The sequence below is a fragment of the Podarcis bocagei genome (assembly GCF_964188305.1).
Source record: "Podarcis bocagei genome assembly, chromosome: 5".
Lineage (NCBI taxonomy): Eukaryota > Metazoa > Chordata > Lepidosauria > Squamata > Lacertidae > Podarcis > Podarcis bocagei.
Window position 1 is genome coordinate 32,491,493 of NC_138129.1, and position 20,600 is coordinate 32,512,092.

Below are 20,600 nucleotides of genomic sequence, written 5' to 3' on the forward strand. Positions count from 1 at the left end.
CAGATGTGACTGGACTCCCACCAGACCCGGTCAGCATTGCCTATGGTCATGGAAGATGGTAGCTCCCCACCCCTTGAAGGCTTATCAGGGGTCTATCCATCCCATTGATGTCAAACAGGGATTTCTCAGAGTGTTAAATAGAGGTCTTCCAAACCTTAGCCATTCAGATCCTTTGGGAACCTCATACATTACGCACCTTAATGATACGTCTAAGATTTATTTAATTCTACATTAAAAAATGTAATGGGGGGGACAGTTAATGCATACAACATACAGATACACTAAAGAGGGAGGGAGAGAGTTGGTTAGTGACCTGCTGAGTATAAACACTATTAGATGTTATGCAATGTGTGCAATTGCTTTGAGATGCAAAGTAGTCAGATGGGTGGGGTACAAAACATTTATTTATTATTTATACTGGGGCTTTATAGAAACAAAAGGAAGTACTCTACCAATTAAAAATATCCTTTCCCACTTGAAAATATGGCCCTATAAAAGTCCGGCAACAGTTGGGAGACCACTTCCTGCTCTCCCATACCTATGCAGATTGAGAAACACACATTTACCTTCTCCAGGAGCAATACATTGCCTTCTTTGAGGAGGAGAGGGATGAAGGATCTTCTTTAGTTGGAAAGCGGGGAAAAGAAGAATGTGCACACTCTGGGGTCAGAGCCAGGCCATTCTCATTTCAGTATCCTGGAAGGGGAAGGGACATAACCAAAACAGACACAGTCAGCCTAGCAGCACAATTAGGAAATAAATGTTATCCATTAAATATCAAAACAATACATGTGACAGAGTGGTGTAGTAGTTAAGGTTGAAATACGACTGGCGAGAAACATGACAATCAGCCATATGCCAAGTTCAATTATGTGTATGCTGTGGGTGAAATTTAACATTGTGTAATTACAAATGTTCCATTTGTGCAAGCATTGCCGCTTGCCAGACAGAGTAATTCCCCTCTACCCTCCCTCTCCATGCTGTTTTGGGGGTTCTCCCAACTTTCCCAGAGATCATTTCAAGGGATGCAGGGGGTTTTCACTGACAAGGTTGGTTTGGTGACTATAAACAAGTACAGTCAACTGGAAGCCCAGCCTCTTTGAGATGCAAAAGAGGCCATGCGCTAGATACTGCAAGCAACCCTCAAATAGCTCTACCCCTGCTTCAATTTGTGCTGCAGAGCAATAAATTCTAAATGCCATGCCCACCCACTCTGGTTTCAGCCCTGGAGTTGATCTCTCCAACACAGGGATTTACTTTGCCTTCCGAACTTGATGCCCTGGATGGGTGAAAACCAAATCCAAGCTCACTTCAGTTTCCCAAGTACTGAAATGGGTGGTGCAGTTCACAGTGCTGGCAAAAGAACAGGGCTCTTCATAAGAGTCTCCATCCTCAATCGTTCAATGGACTGAAGATCCTGTTTTGACAGAGAGCAACTCACAAATACATATTTAGAAACATTTGGCAGTATACACAGAACTCTATGCTTACACGCCTTGTCTCTTGTGCCCAGGCCCAACAACAATAATAGTTCCAAACTCTGAATATAAAAAATTGCTATGACCCGAGGCATTTATGATCACTATTAAATCCAGGGGGTTTTTTGAGCATTTTTAAATTAAATTATTATTATTATTATTTGTCCAGGGGGCTGGGAGCAGGAACAAATATACGCCCAATGCCTGAACCAAAAATCCCCCTATATCTCTAGTCAATAAAGTTGAGCCATCTGTAATTCAGATCACTGTCTGCTTGAGTTTATTAATCACATCTTACATTTAGTAGCACCTTTAAGACCAACTAAGTTAGTTCTTGGTATGAGCTTTCGTGTGCATCCACACTTCTTCAGATACACTGAAACAGAAGTTGCCAGACCCTTCTATATAGTGAGAAGGTGGGGAGGGGTATTACTCAGAATGAGTCAACAGGGAGGGGGGAAAGCAGAAAATGGATGTTAAATGATGATATTGAATAATTGCTATGAGAAAAGAAAATCAGTTAAAATTATTACACACACACACACACACACACACACATATATATATATATATATATATACATATATATATATATATATCACACACACATACATACAGTGGTACCTCTGGTTACGAACTTAATTCGTTCCAGAGGTCCGTTCTTAACCTGAAACCGTTCTTAAGCAGAGGTACCACTTTAGCTAATGGGGCCTCCCGCTGCCTCTGCGCCACAGGCATGTGATTTCTGTTCTCATCCTGAGGTAAAGTACCCGAGGTACTACTGAGGTAAAGTACCTGAGGTACTACTTCCAGGTTAGCAGAGTCTGTAACCTGAGGTGTTTGTAACCTGAGGTACCACAGTAAATATATTCAGTAACTAAATGAAATAAACTGGCTGCTATAAAGCTAGAGTTGCTGGTTGATTGCTAGGGCAGAGGGATGAACAGACCAAAAAGTCTAAGGCCACCAGATTATTTGTTAATTTCTTTTATTGTGGATAAATAAATCCAACACAAATCTCTTTTTTCCTAAAAATTAAATCTCAATTTGGAGATCATTACAGCTTCTGGAAGAACAATATCGATGCCCTTCTGAATAACCCTGCTTAAACCATGCTCAGCATTTTTTTGCTCAGGCAGAGAAACTGGGCTGATGCTGCTCCCATAAGCAGCGGCGATCTCTTTTGTGTCTCTTTTGCTTTCCTACTCCAAAGTGGTTACAGCCGCACAGTAGCTCCCCAGCTAGGAGGCGAAAGCCATGTGACAAAGAACACGGCAAGCAACACAGCAGCAGGAAGAAGCCAGAGAACAAGGAGCAGGCTAGTTGAGCACAGCATGCTGGGAATTTTCTGCAGGTCAAATTTCCACCATGCATGCATAATATGGGCTTCATTACTGCCATCTTAATTGGGTGGAGTGGGAAGGGGGGAATCAGTTATGGAAATAATGCCTCAGCAAAGCCAGAGAAAGGTGGGGTCAAGGAACCCAGAAAGGCATGTCTGGAGCAAGGAGAGGATTGTCTCAGTTTCCTGGAAGCATTAGGCAGCCTCTCCATCTTTTTATTTTTCTAAATCAAGCTTGCACAAGGCTGCAAAGCTACCCAGTCTCCACAGGATGGCACCAGCCCAGAAACGCTGGACGACCCAGCAAAGTTGATTTACTTAACCTCTTATTTTAAAGCCCAAGAGCCTCAAATTTGCTGCATCCATTAGGTACAAAGACTTTAACCAAGAGATGATTTGCAAACCAGCTCAAGTACACCCTTCATAAGTATCAAGAGTAAAAGAACCTGCCTCAGCTGTGCAAATTTAACATATCATCAAGTGCAGATGATGATCTCTCAACTACCAACAAGCACACAGCGCCAAAAGGATAAGAATCCCATTACAAAATATTTTATCTGTAAGTCACCAAACAATGGTGGGTGATATCCAATATTGATTAGAGTAAATCCACTTAAGTGCATTAATTTCAATGGACCTTACTCTAAGTATGTCTAACATAAAATATTACCCAGTGTCATAATAAAATAAAATAAAAACCACAGAATAAAAACAGCATAAAAATTCCAGCGGTAGAAACAGCACACAGCATCACTAAAAACATATAACAGATCTAAAAATCAGTGGATTGCAAATGTATTCACCTGCTACTGAAAAGACCACAAGGAAGGTGCCAGGCAATCGTCTCTGGGGGTGGCATTCTATAACCAAGTGCCAATACAAAGAAGGCCCTTTACCTGGTAGCTAACCACATAACTTCTCTTGGTGGGGGCACCTTCAGCAGAGCCTCTCAATATTCAATTTAGTACAGGAGGAGGAGATCCATCAGGTAAAATTGTCTCAAGCTTTTTAGGCTTTAAACAACAAGATCTGCACACTGACTTAGGCTAGGAAGTGAACTGGAAGCCACTGCAGATGATTAGCGTGATAAGTTCTAAGAAGCCAAAATGGGGAAGGGTCAACGGGGCAGGTGGCCAGATACAATTTTTCAAGCAGCTGGTCACATCCTCAGGCCACAATAATTGAAAGTGATCCAGTACAAATGAAATGGACAGTGCACTGGACACCACCACTGTCCAAATCTGAACACTTTTGTCTCTAAAGGGCCTTGTAAAGTTGTTACAGCAGGTCTCCAGAGATGTCAGAGCAATGCTCTCTTGAATGACGAAACCTCATTCATCTGCCAGACTGATGTGACGGTGGCAGAGAAGCAAGCTTTCTTCACTACCACATGGTAGTCCTGATGGTGCAACCACGTCTATACTGAGATGTATGTCACCTGAGCTCTAGATGCTGACCCTCTTGTTTCGTCACATGCTGGTCACTAGAGTACCATGTTAACATACACACTCCACATAGATAGGAGCAATTGTGTCAACGGCTCTGTGCATCTCACCATTCCACAAGTGAGATTTGAGCTTTAGCCATGTCAGCTAGAAAATCCCTCCCAGCATTCAGGAAGCCATCAGATTCCATTAAGTCTCAGAGGGCAGACCATATCAATAGGTAACTCCACTCTTGCAGAATAGAGTAGCTGCATCCAAACCACATGTTAGTCATTTTTAAAGTATTATTTGTACATTTATGCAATGTAAAGTTAATTTATCACCTTAACTAAAACCACACAAACATGTAAGATTTCTCAGATGCCTACCCATCAGTACTGTGCACAGCTGCCTTCTGTTGTAAACTAGCAGAACTGAGCACAGTGCTGGAGAAAAAGGAATATATTTGCAAAAATCATGGCACACCACTTGAGCAATGCTTCATTTGTTATGCAGCTTTACTTGCCACAATACCTTCTTACTGTCCAGGAGCTTAAGTCCCAGTTGTATATCTCCTTTCTTATTATTCTTCATCTATCATCAGTACTATTTTTTTCTGCATGTTTCTTCCTAACTCATCTTGCTTTACAACCTATTCATTTGTGCCTCCATGTTGTTGCTTTGATGGGGATAAAGGCTACATTCCTACAAAGCAGGTTTTTCTTTGTGCCCCAAACCCTTTTTTTGACCTCCAATAACCAATGGTGTACTTTCACAGTGGCACTTTGGCAGGCCATCTCATGAGGGACATGATTTTTCCCATCACCACTAAGCATGTGCCTCTCCTCTATCCTTAAAAAAAAGCTGCCAGATTTTGTTCCTTTACTGCACTATTCCTGTGTGCAAAACCTCCCAGCATCCCAATTTAAGATCCACCTGTACACTTTGACAAGCAGATATGCCAACATCCCCGCTTCTGCATTAAATATCCAGAGATTAAAATCTCTGTTTAATTTCAAACGAGGCTGCCTAATTTTCTAATGGAGCTGCAGTTTTCTCATGAAGATAAGGATGTTTTTGCTGGTGTACCACGTAAGTGTTTCAACTGTTTAATTTGAACTTCATTGCCAATTATTAGAAATGGACAGGTTTTATGCTTCATTCCATGATGGTTTTTATGTTAACTCAGAATACTATTGATATTCCTTATCAAGATGCAAAATCATCCCATAAGCAGAAGCAGGAGCATCAAGCTACATTCAACACAGCCAGAAATAAACATTTCCTAACAGGTGAGACTATCAGAGTGGGCAACTGAATCATCACTGAGGCTGTTCTAAGTAGCCGACTCTCTGCTAGTACCATTGCTGGGATTGAAGCAGCTGCCTATTACCCTGCTCTCTTTGATTTATTTTCATTTTCCCAAGTGTGACACATTCCTCCAACGAGGCTGAAACAAAATCAAGTTCCAATTATGCATCCTTTCCGTCTGGGTTCTCCTGGGAATTCTCAGAGACACATAACACATACAGGAGAAAAGCTGTTACCGAATCCACAAAATCCACTTCAATCTACTTTAGAACAGATACTATCCATGGTAGCCTCAAGCTACACAGCTGACAGAGTAAGAAATGCAAGGACCACAAATGCTCCACTGTATAATCACAGCCAAGTTTTGCTGGACCGTCGGCAGCAGATTTCAATCAGAAGTTGACAAATATCTCTTACCCATCATGTACTTTTCAGCTATGAAAAGTGACTCATTCAGACCCACGAGGACAGATTTGCAAAAACAAACAAGCAAAAAGATGCATAAACAACTTCTGCATTGCAGTTGAAATCACCATTGTGCTAGCAGTACTACAGTACTAATCTTGGTACTAGCAGCTTGTCTGTATGCTATTATGTATTCACATCACAGCAACAGTCTGTTAATTTGTCCACCGCAGATTTCTAAAAGTAGAGCTAGACCTTTAAGGTGCAAGATAACTTCAGGGACTCTGAGGCTTGAAGCAGAAGCCTGAAGGCCTTAGGCTGGACCCAGCCTGAAACGCTGCTATAAGCTGTGTGTGCTAAAGCCTCAGAGCCTTCTTCAGATACAGAAAGGAGGAGCTACATGTAGTATCAGCCACCTGGTAGCATAAAACCCCTGGACTGCTGGCCTTCTGCCTTTCTCTCGTCAACAAAGCTGTACTGCCTTGCTTACTGGTACTTCATGACCAAGATACCTACTCAAACCCTCCAGGTCCAGATTATGCTATGGCCACCCACACCCCTGAATGGGCTCCAACTGGATCCACTATACGATCATGCAAATTTGTTAATAAAATCTGGAACTTAGTGGTGATCCCTCCTAGTATGTGCCTGCAATAGTCCTCAGTGTACAAACTGGGTAACCTGGTAGACGAAGCTCAAGTTTGCAGGGAAGGTTATCCTGAGTAAAAAGGAAGGCCAAGCTCACGGAACTATGATGCAGGAGAGGACACTAGAAGAAAGCATATTCAGGTGAAGAAGCCATAACTAGTCAACACACTCTGCTGAGTCACATGGTAGAGAGTGGCATGTCTGCAACATGGAGCAGGGAGTGCATATCGTTCTTCTAAAAGGCAAACAGTTATTTCTAGCTTGAGGCAAGCTACTCTTGTGAAGAAAACTGTTCTTCCCAGCTACAAAAAAAACACAAACCCATGTTGTTACTGCAGAGTTACTCACCAGAGTGGGTGAGTGGGTAGAGAAGGCTGGTTTAAAAACTTTCCACAAGATACTTGCTACTTGCTGAATCTAGGCACAGCCCTCAGCTCCCAAGAGCAGATTCAAAAAACGATCTCCCTGCCTGTTTTCTCAACATCACGTGGTTTGAGCAGTCACCTGATGATGAGACATATGGAACTTGTTCTAATGGTAAGGCTCATAAGGTAGAATTCAATATCGCACACTTCCAATCATTCCATCAGTACAGGCATTGGAACCTTCCAAATGAAATGGTCTTCTCTCCTCTCACTGAATACTGTTCTCGGGGTTCTTCTGACTCCCACCCCGTCTTAGAGGGTGAAAGAGGAAGAAAGAAGGAAATCCCTGTTGTACAAGCAGAAAGCATTGCACAGGGCTTCTGCTAAAAGGAGTGATTAGGTGAATCCCACCCATGGTTTAGTGGTTCAGAGTGCTGGACTAGGCTCTGAGAGACTCATGTTCAAATTCCCATTCAGCCATGAATCTTACTCAATGACCTTGGGCCAGCCATTTGCTGTGAATATAAAATGGCGATGGGGGAACCATATGTGCTGCCTTACGCTCCCTTGGGTAAAGATGGGATATAAATGTTGTGGTGGTGATGTCGTCTGGCTGGCCCAAATTTATTTATTCTTCCTCATCTCTTAGGGGGAGGGTTCCATGCAAATATTCACCAGGAGAAGGAGCATGTGAGAAAAAATAATTGGGTGGAACTCAGTATCGCATTAATACAATTGTTTCGTCAGTGTAAGAATTTCAGCTTGTCAGTTACAATCTTCCACCTCCTCGCCCCCCACACTGTTCTGGGGGCTCTCCAGAGTGGATTTATGGGAGGCCTTACAACATCTGACACACACAATCTTGACAGCAATAGTGCAAATACCAGGGGAAGAGGACAGCAGTTAATGGGCACAAGTAGATTCATGCCAGTTCTCTATCCCTTAACATTTCATAATAAAAAAATTCCTTCCAGTAGCACCTTAAAGACCAACTAAGTTAGTTAACATTTCATGACGCAAAAGTGCAGATGGAAAGAGAGACAGGAAAAGACATGGTCTCTACAGGGTGAAGCAACACCTGAAAGACAACAGCTCCCAAGGCAGGCAACATACAAAAGCAAGAAAGGACAACAGAGCGCAGAGAGCAAGCAGATTCCATACAGAGGAACAGAAAGCATACTTCCAAAGCATGACTGGCTGAGTTTTTATTTATTTATTTTACTTAAATATTTTTAGCAAAGCCCTTAAAAAGCAGCTTACATAAAATAATCATACAATATCACATTTCATTAAAAGCACCTGTTTGACACAGTACTTTAAACCAATATGTAGGCCAGCAATGTGCCGTTATAAATCAGCTAGAACAATTTCAAACAATTTCAGCAGCTCATAAAATCTTTATGAAAAAGCAGCTTGCAATAAGTGGGTATTTAAGATCCCTTTAAAATCCTGTACTGATGGGTCATACACACAGATGTGTTGGGAAGGAATTTCACGGAGGAGAGGCTGCCTCTGAAAGAGCTGTGCCTTTTATGCCCGCCAATCTAAATTTTACAAAGCGGGACGTTAAAGCTTTGTAACTGCATGGGTGGGTTCATATTGGTGAAGATAGTCAGTCAGATTAACTGGCCACAAACGTTTTACGGCTTTAAAGATCAATACTAGCACTTTAAACTGGGCCCCGAAATCTACCAATTCCCAGTGGAACTGGTAAAATATAGGCATTAAATGTCCTGACCACCTTCCATGCCGCCCCAAAATCCAAGCAGACTCATTTTGCACCCAGTGAATATATGGCATCTATGCCAGTGCATTATGCTGAACAGGAAACATACGACTTGGGCATCGGACCGATGTATCAAAAATACAAGGTCAATTATTGTCAAATAACTGTGACTTATATTTAATCTTTGTTTATAGTGTTTTCAAAACATACATATGGAACAACAACAACAGAAAATAACCGTACAGCTTGGTGGAAGCCCAGCTAAACAGAGAGCCCATAAAGAAGAGAGCATCACTAGGACCAACACTAGAAATACCATGGTAACAGGTTCTTCAATAATTGGTTTTTTTGTGACCAGAGAGCACCACTGTTCCCCCCTGTCAAGTCACAAACAGTATTTAAGACATTAATTTATTAGAACGATAGCAAATTACACCAACTGCAAAACAAAACAAAACCAATTTCTCTAAGAAATCTACATTTTCTATTGGAAATAATTTTTGAGAAATTTTACCTCTTCAATTTACACGTACAGTGGTACCTCGGGTTACATACACTTCAGGTTACATATGCTTTAGGTTACAGACTCCGCTAACCCAGAAATAGTACCTTGGGTTAAGAACTTTGCTTCAGGATGAGAACAGAAATTGTGCTCCAGCGGCGCAGCAGCAGCAGGAGGCCCCATTAGCTAAAGTGGTGCTTCAGGTTAAGAACAGTTTCGGGTTAAGAATGGACCTCCGGAACGAATTAAGTACTTAACCCGAGGTACCACTGTATTGGCACTGACCTCAATAAAAGTTTAATACAGAAAAACCGCAAGTCAAAAAAGTGCATCTGGTAGCTGAAGGCAGAGGTGCAAGGGGCCAGCCAAAGCAGGGAGGAAGAGGAGTAAGTATTTCTGGGGTTCTCGTGACTGGCTAAAAATCATACCAGTACACACCTTATAAGCCCAGACACATAAGAAGAGTCAACAAATTGTTCCATTCGGTTTTGCATTTTTAAATGTTTAATTTATTGTTAAATACTACTTTTGCTGCATTGAGGTTATGTATTTTTTTCATGTTGTAAGCCACCTTTAGCATGTTCTGAACTATGGAAAGGTGGCGTACAAATAAAAGTTTGTTTGTTTGTATGTATGCATAAAATACCTATTTTGTTCACCATCCTCTTTCATACAGCAGCCAACTAGAAATCTTTTAGAAGCTGATAAACAGGAATTGAGACCAAGACTGTTCGTTGCTTCCCAACAGCTGATATTCAGAGGGATGTTGTGTCTGAACCTGGAAGCACATAACCATCAGTATCCATTCATAATCTTAGCTTCCATGAATTTGTATTCAGAAATCTGCCAGAAAGCCTTCACTCAGAAAGAATTTTGTTAATGCCGCTCAAACCCCTTGTAATATCCAAATGTACATATATTATTTCTGTTATACAGAGCAGGAAGGAGCGCAGAGAGAAGAAATGCCATGGTGCATCTGCAGCAGCACAACCGGATGCCTTCATCTGCCCCAGCTGCAACAAAACATGTCTATCCCATACAGCAGGCGCTGAAATCTTCCAACAGTTTGACTTCACCCGCAAAAGCGCAACTCCTCCATTGTCTCCCGAGAAAGACGGATGCCAACAATAACAGGGCAACCAAGAGGATCCCCATAGGATTCCGAGCATATACAACAAAGCGAGGGGGATATATGAACTCATCATCCCAATGGCATGACCTGGACAACAGATCAGGCTACCAAGGGAAGAGGCTCAGAACAACCACTATTTTCTCCATCTCTCCAGGAAGTTCAAGACAAGGTGCTCATGGGCAGCTAATTGCCATCACACCAGTCTAGCAGCTATCTGAAACTAAGAACGGCAATGATCTCTTGTCAATACCTACCTAAATTATTGGTGAGAAAACAGATGTGCATCAGCTACACACAAGGTACGTATCTACGTTAAAGAAAGAAAAGTCCCCTTTCTGCACCAACTGTAATCTTTATCTAAATACAATGTTTTGTTTATCTTGCCTTCCCTGTGAGCCAGCCATTTGTTTGGACAATTTTCTGAGTGATGGAGTAACTTTCTGTATTTTTATCACATTTGTGAAATCAATCAACCTGTTTGAAAATACACAATTCTTTAGTTTTCACGCTGTTGTTTTTGTTTATTTGTGCACTATGTGGCTTTTCAGTTACTGTTCTGCCATTTGTACAACTGCCATTTTGCAATGCATTTGGCTTAATGTAAAAAAAGGTAAAAAGGTAAAGGGCCCCTGGACGGTTAAGTCCAGTCAAAAGTGACTATGGGGTTGCGGTGCTCATCTCGCTTTCAAGCCGAGGGAGCCGACATTTGTCCACAGTCAGCTTTCCGGGTCATGTGGCCAGCATGACTAAACCGCTTCTGGCGCAACGGAACACCGTGACGAGTGCCAGAGTGCACGGAAACACCATTTACTTCCCGCTGCAGTGGAACCTACCGTATTTTTCGCTCTATAACACGCAGATTTTTTCTCCTAAAAAGGAAGGGGAAATGTCTGTGCGTGTTATGCAGCGAATGTGTGGTCCCTGGAGCCGAAAAATCAGACAAAAATCAAACCGCGCTTCAGTGAGAAGGGAAACCTGAAAAGAGGAAGTGGTGGCTTTCCTGCATTCTGCCTCAGGGTCTTACTGCCCACCCCCTCTGTTTCGTTACTGTGTTTGCTCAAACGGAACAAAGAGCAGGGAAAGCCCCTCCCCTCCAGGCAAGAAGAGGGGAAAAGCAGAGCGTCCTTCGTTCTATCCTGTCCCTGCTCCGGAGGGAACAATGTTTGTGAAGGGAAGAGAGATTACAGGTTCGGCTTAAAATTCTGATTTGACTTCCTGCTTTTTGTTTTTGGAGACACACAGCATTCAAATATGCTTTCTTCCATTTAAAAGGATGAAATCCTTAAACAGTGTTTTGCCTGTAAATTCATGCGATCTGGAAGATTACAGTGTCTGTACCTCTTAAGGGATGGCAAAGCTTAGGTTTCGCTGCTAAATAGTTCTTAATGCATTTAAAATGCTTTCTTCTGTCAAGGCAGTTAAAAAAAATACGTATATATCAGGCAGCCGGAAAACATGCAGCTGGGAGGGAGAGGGAGAGAGAGAGAGAGAGAGAGAGCACGCTGGCTGGCTTGTGTGGGTGGGTGGGGGAAAACTTTTGCCTTCCTTTCCTCACGTTATAGCCCTCTCCTGCATTCTTAGCCTTCTGTGTTTTTCCTTCCCTCCCCACTTAAAATGTGGTTACAAAGCATGGATCCACATGGATCCTCAGGATCTTTGCATTGGGTCACCCCAAATTCACCATCAGAGCACATAGCATGTCCATGGCTACAGCCTGCCCCCCCCCAAATCACACACCCACTGTTGCCTGGGGCTGCAATGGTGCAAAAACGTGGTTACAAAGCATGGATCCACAGGGATTCTCAGGATTTTTGCATTGGGTCACCCCAAATTCACCATCAGATCACATGTCTGTGGCCACAGCATGAAGCACAAAAATGATACGTCCACTGAATCATTCAGAATATTTTTCCCCTTGTTTTCCTCCTCTAAAAACGATGTGCGTGTTATGGTCAGGTGCGTGTTATAGAGCGAAAAATACGGTATTTATCTACTTGCACCGGTGTGCTTTTGAACTGCTAGGTTGGCAGGAGCTGGGACAGAGCAATGGGAGATCACCCCGTCAAAGGGATTTGAACCACCGACCTTCTGATTGGCAAGCCCAAGAGGCTCAGTGGTTTAGATCACAGCGCTCAACGTGCCCTGGATGGATGGCACTGTATGGAAACCCTCTGAGTTTCCACACAATCTAATCTGTGCCTGCTGTGTTTCCCATCAACACACCTGTACTGAGACACATTCGGCATTAAAAAATGGGCCAGCTACTGAACACATGGTTTTGTTTTATTTTTAGTTCACCCAATGGCCAGTGAAAACCTGAAGATGAACTAAAAGGGAAGTTAGTTTTTAAACCCACAAAGATATTTTTTATGTTGTTGTTTTTTTAACATATTTCTTATTAAAGATTTCTTGGTTTACAAAAGGATGTGCAATGTCTTTTTTCCCAAGTTACATTTTCTACAGATCAGTTTCATTTGTTGAGACATTACTGTTACATTAGGAAGAAAAGGGGGAAAGAGGTGGAGGGGGGCTTGGTGAGTGGGAGTGGGGTCGGGTGGCAATGTTTCTATTCTACTTAACGTATGTGGGGGGTTTTGTGTCGGTGTTGCTTGTGTGGGTTCTCTTTACTATTCGCTTGCATTCCTTTGGTGGTAATAGAGGTTGGGGTTGGCCTAGTGTGGTTGTTTGTTTGTTATTGGCTGTGGTGAACTTTTTATTTTCATGTGTGAGTGGGGTGGGTGTGTTGATATTTATGTATAGATATTTTTAATGTTTAGATTTTGAAACACAATTTAATCCATTTTAAAAACATGCAACTGCTCCCACATGTTCTCTCTCTGTCACACAAACATACATGCACACACACCTGCAATTATACACACACCTGCAATTAGACCATGCACACACACTTGCAAACAATATTACAGAAGAGCATGCATACTACTTTAAACAGAATATAAAGTACTGAGGTCCAGCACTGAGGGCCTTCTGGCGGTTAGCTCACTGCGAGAAGCCAAGTTACAGGGAACCAGGCAGAGGGCCTTCTTGGTAGTGGCGCCCTCCCTGTGGAACGCCCTCCCACCAGATGTCAAAGAGAACAACAACTACCAGACTTTTAGAAGACATCTGAAGGCAGCCCTGTTTAGGGAAGCTTTTAATGTTTGATGTATTACAGTATTTTAATATTTTTTGGAAGCCACCCAGAGTGGCTGGGGAAGCCCAGCCAGATGGGCGGGGTATAAATAATAAATTATTATTATTATTACTGGTTCATTTGGCCTAGCACCATCTTCTTTCCCAGCAGCAGATTCCTAGGATCTCAGCTCCCAGCCCTGAGGCCTGAAATCTTTTAAAAAGAACTAACACCAGGTAATGCCATGAATTGAACCTGCATGCAAAAGATGCGCTTTACCATTGAGCTATGGGCTTTTCACGGTGTTACATATGGGTTAACATTTATCACATCTCCAAAACTTAGCAGACTCGAAAACTCCTAAATGATACCTTGTTTAGAGAAGCAAAGGTTAATGTGTAAAAAATGATTCTATGATTCTATGAAAATAGGTACAATGACTGGAATAAAACTGAACAGCTGCACAACCCGGGCCTTGGACATCTCATTCAAAATCCTACCCATTTCCAATTAAATCTTCAGGTCACTGAAGGAATACTCACAAGAGTTTTAAAGCCTATTTTTTACAGGCTGCAAAGTTCGTTGTGTCCATAAAACCGTTGACTTTGCTTTATGGCAAGGATTTTAATGCCAATTCATGGGCTCACAGATGTTTTGCCATCCAATCAGCAGCTAGAAGCATTCCTCCTCAATTGCCACAAAGCATACTAATTTCCCTCAAGAACCATGATGTCCTTTCAAACACAACACCATTTAACTGAATATTGAAGCCATGCCCCTGACTCCATATACCCGACTGCTTCCCAGCACCTTTTAGTGAAAGCTATACTTCCAAATGCACAAACCACCCAAACGAATTGTTTATATTGAGTCAAAAACAAGCCTGAACTAAGCAGGCTTCCCAATGAAAAATATCACACAGAGAGATGGCAATTTTACAGACACAGCAGAGTTTCTATCAGTAACAGTCATCAAGCTGGGACTGGTCAGAGGTTTTAGCTGTCTTAGAACATGGCAGCATCAATCCTGACAGATATGAGTCAATGGAACCACATTGTACTAGCCCTCCAGAATCTGCGCTGCCATTATGGTTTATCCTAATACACATATTGTCCCAATGCAGATTTTGGACAGTTTGGGGATACATACCATGTTATTGCAGAAAAGCTATGATTGCTAATACTATCAGAACTGTCATCTAGCCCAACCCCTCAATCATACACACACACACACACACCCAGAGGACAATGAAAGTAATCTTGCAAGCAATTCAGCACACTTATGCACTGACTCTAATGCTCCCAGTGTCACAATTCAATGGAAACCAAGGATTATATAAGCCACTCTGCCAATAAGCCACTCCACTTTTACATTCTAACATCCTGATAGCAGAATAACAGATATACAACAACTATCTTATTTTAAATTCTGCTTTTGAAGCAGCTATTTCAGAGTAAGTTTTGCAATGCAAGCTAAGACCAATGACTGCGGCTCCATGTTCACTACACCAATATCCAAAACGACATTAGTTACGTGGAACTAAAACTGCCACTACGCTATTGTCTGGGATGAGGCAAACAGTACCAGAGTTCTATGTTCTATCTGATCTGTGTTGGCTACCTTCTAGTTTCTGAGCTAGATTCAATGTGCTGACCCAAATCTTTACAACCCTAAAAGGCCTGAGGCCTGGGTACCTTAAAACCCACCTTATGTTTCTTCCTTAAGCTTTTCACTCCATATTAGATACTTCTTTTCCACATTCCCCTGCTAAGTATAATGCAGTGGCTGGGCACATGAGCGAGTGTTTTCCGTTGTGGCTCCTACACTCTGGAATACTGATGAACCACCACCAGCTCCCCGTTAACCTATTTTTTGTCATGGGAAGGGTGGCATTTTGGCTTTAAATTTTGGCCATGGCTGGTTTTTGTGTATGTTTCCCCTCAGTGCCTTTTTTATTGATTTATTTTATCTTCTGTTATACTGTGGCCATTTTGGTGATGATAGTTTATGGGGGTGGGTTTGTCTTATGATGTTGCTGTTATGATGGGTCATGTTTTCTCTCACACTTTTTTGTAATTTGACATTTTGTTAGGGCTTTACAGTGACTTTCCTAGCAGCCTCAGATGTTTAGGGCAGTGTTTCCCAACCTTTTTTGGGCAACGGCACACCTGTTTAATGAAAAAAATCTCGCGGCACACCACCATTACAGCCCCGTGACGTCAGCGCGCAGCGTCACGCCGGGAGGGACGCGCGAAAGTGAAAGTTTTTAATTTTTTTCCCTCCCCCTTGCCGGGGAACCTCCAAGCTTTGGGGGTGGGGGGGGAGGAGGCAGCAGAGCGAGGGACTGAGGGACGGCGGCAGCTGAGGCGGCGGCGGCTGTTGTGGTGGTGGCGGCGATAGCGGGCGGAGGAGGGGGCGGCGGCGGGAGTTGCTGCTGCTGTTGTTGCTGCTGCTGCCCGGACATGCCGGCCTCCTCCTCCTCCGCTGTCTCGCGCTCCTCCCTTTTGCACGCGCTGCCCCGCCGCTCGGCACCACCACCGCGGAGCCGCCCCCGGCTCGACGCGGATCCTCGCCGCCGCCGCCTCTCACCGCCCGACTCGCCCGCCTCCCTCCCACGGCACACCAGCCGACGTCTCACGGCACACTAGTGTGCCGCGGAACACCGGTTGGGAAACACTGGTTTAGGGAAAGGAGGGCATTGTTTTTAAAATTAAAATGTGTTTACTTGCAAGAAAAATGGGGTAAATATACTTAAAAACAAGTAAGTAAATCGCACATTTACACATGCCATTTATGACTTGCAGTGTATTTCCAATACAAGCCACAATACTGGAAAGCTTGCCGAACTTCGGTCTATATGCAAAACAGCAACCTGGACAGGTTAGGGCTTTTAATGGGAACCTGCAGGTATAGCTGCCATATAAGAGATTTTGGCTGGCAGCGAGGCTGTTAATTGATGTACATGACTTGAAGCATCGCCACCTGTCTTGTTGCCCTTCTCCAATTCCACGAAGTAAGCAGAGATTCATACAGCATCTCAGGTCTGCGAGGAAAGCTCACAGCTTTTGTTCACAGCCGGACATGTCTTGGCCAGCAAAAGCGGCTGCCACTTGAAAGCAAGGTATCTGTGGTGCAATCCAGTGGGAACTCAAACAACAACATTCCTGTGGACTGAAGGGGAGTGGGGGAAGGGCTTCTCTGTGAAAGATGCAGCCAGCCATGCCAGGCAATTCCACAGAGGAATGTCTCCTCCCCTTCCCCGGAATTTGCTAAGATGCTTGAAAGGAGAGAGGGACAGGTGCGTTTTGCAGCAGAGAGAGATAATTCAGCGCCTTCAGATACGGAGGAAGCAAACCTCCTCTCCACAGAATTCTGCAGCAAGTTCTGTTTACGTCTACACTGCAGCTGCTGGGCTCTTGTACAGAGTGGGGGGGGGGTGCATTTGCTGTGGGAAACCAAGCTGAAACTCCAGCGTGGCAGCTCTGTTGTGTTCTCACTTCGCTGCCTCGGGAATCAGAGCTGCAAAGCCTAGCAGGATGTGACCCGGGCCTCCTAGGAAGCCAACAGGCCCCGCTTTCTCTGCGCTCCCTTCGCCAATGCCCCACCTTCCTTCCATTGTTGGGGCGCACAGAAGGATGCAGGGATTTGTGCCAAGTAGAAAACAAAACAGCAGCTCAGTAGCAAGGGCAGCAAGGCAATCAAAGCACAGGGCTCACAGCCGACAGGCATGCAAAAATGTGCTGGCCCAAGGGAAAGTGGGCAGGGGCAGTGTGTCTGTGTGTACACTGCCCTTTAAATCACACTGGAATTCAGCAGCAAGGTAACCCAAATTCTGCACCAAAAGAAGCTAACTGTACACATGATGCACGTCTATTTTGATTTAACTACTGAATTATGTAAAAGAAAGCAGGTTTTCATGGGGATGCTGCGGCCCCCCAAATGTTTGTTGGACTTTGATCCCCATTATCCCTGACCACTGACCATGCTGGCTGAGGCTGATAAGAGCTGGAATCTAACAACATCAGTGGAGCCACAGGTTCCTTATTGGAAGATCAGAATTAAGAAAGAGGAAATTTTTGAAATGGGGATATTTAAACAGGGCTATTGTTCTGTGTACATTTTTTTTACTGCATTGTACATTACTCTGGGGGACGTGGGTGGCACTGTGGGTTAAACCACAGAGCCTAGGGCTTGCCGATCAGAAGGTCGGCGGTTCGAATCCCCACGACGGGGTGAGCTCCCGTTGCTCGGTCCCTGCTCCTGCCAACCTAGCAGTTCGAAAGCATGTCAAAGTGCAAGTGTAAATAGGTACCACTTCGGCGGGAAGGTAAACGGCGTTTCCGTCCACTGCTCTGGTTCACCAGAAGCGGCTTAGTCATGCTGGCCACATGACCCGGAAGCTGTACACTGGCTTCCTCGGCCAGTAAATCGAGATGAGCGCCGCAACCCCAGAGTCGTTCGCAACTGGACCTAACGGTCAGGGGTCCCTTTACCTTTACATTGCTTTGGGGTGCTTCATGAGAAGCAACTCATTAATATAATAAATAATGAATAAGAATAAGAATACAATGGTACCTTGGGTTACAGACGCTTCAGGTTACAGACTCCGCTAACCCAGAAATGGTACCTCAGGTTAAGAACTTTGCTTCAGGATGAGAACAGAAATCGCGGGGCAGCAGCAGGAGGCCCCATTAGCTAAAGTGGTACCTCAAGTTAAGAACAGTTTCAGGTTAAGAACGGACCTCTGGAATGAATTACAGTAAGTTCTTAACCCAAGGTACCACTGTACAGTCATACCTCGGGTTACAGACGCTTCAGGTTGCGTTTCTTCGGGTTGCGGACTGCCGAAACCTGGAAGTACCAGAACGGGTTACTTCCAGGTTTCGGCAGTCGTGCATGCGCAGAAGCGCTAAATCGTGCTTTGCGCATAAGTGCCAAATCGCAACCCGGGTTGCGAACGTGCATCCTGCATGGATCACGTTCACAATCCAAGTGTCCACTGTATATCAATGGACAAGATTCACCTAATCAGCCATGTCAGCAGAAGCCCTGCACAATGAGCTCTGCTTGTACAGTGAGGCTTCCCTCCTCCTCCTAGCACCCCCAAAATTGGGTTGGGGAGCAGGGTCAGGACAACCACCAGAACCATGGATGGAAGAGAACACTGTTGAATTCCACCCTGTATATTTATCATAACCTTCCCTAAGTTCAAGGGATAGTGCTTGCTTCAAAGACTCCATTTATAAAGAAATCTGCAAATGTGATGAGCATCCCCTCAAATCCTTCATCCACATCATTTATATATACGTTGAACAACAACAGGCCCAAGACAGAACCCTGTAGCACATCACCTATCACGTTTTCCCCAGGATAATCAAGAATCATTAGTGAATGCTCTTTGGGTTTGATCAGTCAACCAGCTACAAATCTACCTAACAGTTTCCTTGCCCAGTCCACATTTTACCAGCTTCTCCACAAGAATATCATGGGGGCCTTTGTCTACAGCCTTACTGAAATCAAGATACACTATCTCCACAGCATTCCCCTGATCCACCAAGTTTGTAACTCTATCAGAAGAGAGAAGGCAGGCTGACTCGTTTTCTGCATGTATGTATGCAGGCATCTCAGTCAGCTAAGCTGCACAGATGCTGTTAGAAGTTGCCAGAACAGGAGAAAGCAACAATACACAACATGAAGAGTGGAATGGCAACTGCTACAAAATCAAAATCCCAGCAATGGATTTGAACGCCCATGCCAAGGCCACAAAGCTGACAAAAGTGGGCTAAACTTCATCTTCAGAGATGCACCAATCCTCCTCCTTTGCTCCAGGGATTTCTTTCCTTTGGCTTTACCTCATCGGCTTACCTGAAACTAGGAGCTTTTCCACAAAGGGATCTGAATCAAGCACTGAAACCACAGAGCCAGATCAGATGGTAAAGGAAGCTAGAATAGAGCCTTTAAACTGATTTCCACTCCATTTTACCCAGGGTTCTTACATGTATCTTGAATAAGAAGGGGGGGTAGGAGAGGCCCCTTCAAGATGCTGCAACACCATCCTCAGACGCACCCCTGAAAATATCAACCACCACCTTTCCAGAATGCTCTTGTAAAAGCACAGCAGGTCCTCCACCATCAACAGTATTAAAGGCCACCAAAGATCTAAAGTGATCAGTAGGGTAAAATTACAGTTACTGATTTCAAAGCAAGCATAATCAATCCATCAAGGTTGTAAAATAGCATCTCAATGCCATACCAAGTACAATATCTAAACCAGCAGGAGCTCAAGAAACAAGTGTCTCAAAGTAACAGAGGAAACTCTTTTTAAAGGAACTTGCAAACCAATGGCCACAACTTTTGTTATTCAGTTTAAAAAGTATTTTTTTTACAGAGTATTGAATTTAATCATTTGACATAAATGATTAATTGGTTCTGCCATATTTTAAAATTTTTCCAGCACCTCCGCCACACATTCTCTCCTCATTTAGCAGAAAATATAGACCATTCAAAATTTCTCACTCATTCAATTCTCTGTAAATTTAGAAGAACAATTTTTGTTATGTAAATTATCTAAGTTTTCTTCAAGGGTGAAAACATGAGGATTGCTCCTCCGGCTATTTGCCATATGGACAATAGTCCTTCATTTCAATGAGAATCACAAGGGAGTTTGCAGCTACCAGATAGCTTCTTTTCTCTAAACCACCAATTCTCCAGGCCACTTAATAAACTTTTTTTGTTCTACAAATTGAAGAACACACATGATTCATATTTTAATATAGTTTTTTCATTTTGGATGCAATGGATGTGCCTGTTTTGTGAGCAACATTATGTGCAGTAGATCTCTGTTATTGGGGTGTGGGGTGGGATGTATTTGTGCAGGGCAAATTCCTCTATTGCAGGGGTTAGACTAGATTTTTGGGCAAAAAATTTTTGGGGCAATGGGGTTCTTAGAAATTATTTTAATAACAAAACAAGAATTGTAACCAGCCTCTTTGCCAGCATTACTGGGAATATGGGATGGGCAAAATGAAGACGGTTTGGATAAAGAATTTATTCTATATTTATTGTCAACTGCCAGGGTCGTTATTGCAAGCAAATTGAAATATTTAGAGGGATTAAATAAGCATTTATAGTACA

General features: G+C 43.4%; 1 protein-coding gene across 5 annotated transcripts in view; it reads right to left on the reverse strand.

Annotated features, from left to right (window-relative positions):
- The window catches only part of CHD6 (chromodomain helicase DNA binding protein 6), a 108,735-nt gene that overhangs the window by 69,550 nt on the left and 18,585 nt on the right, over positions 1 to 20,600 (reverse strand). For all 5 annotated transcript variants that reach the window (XM_081195937.1, XM_081195940.1, XM_081195939.1 and 2 more), the window contains exon 2: positions 567 to 696. The gene's annotated coding sequence lies outside the window, so the exon portion shown is untranslated. The remainder of the gene's footprint in view (positions 1 to 566; positions 697 to 20,600) is intronic.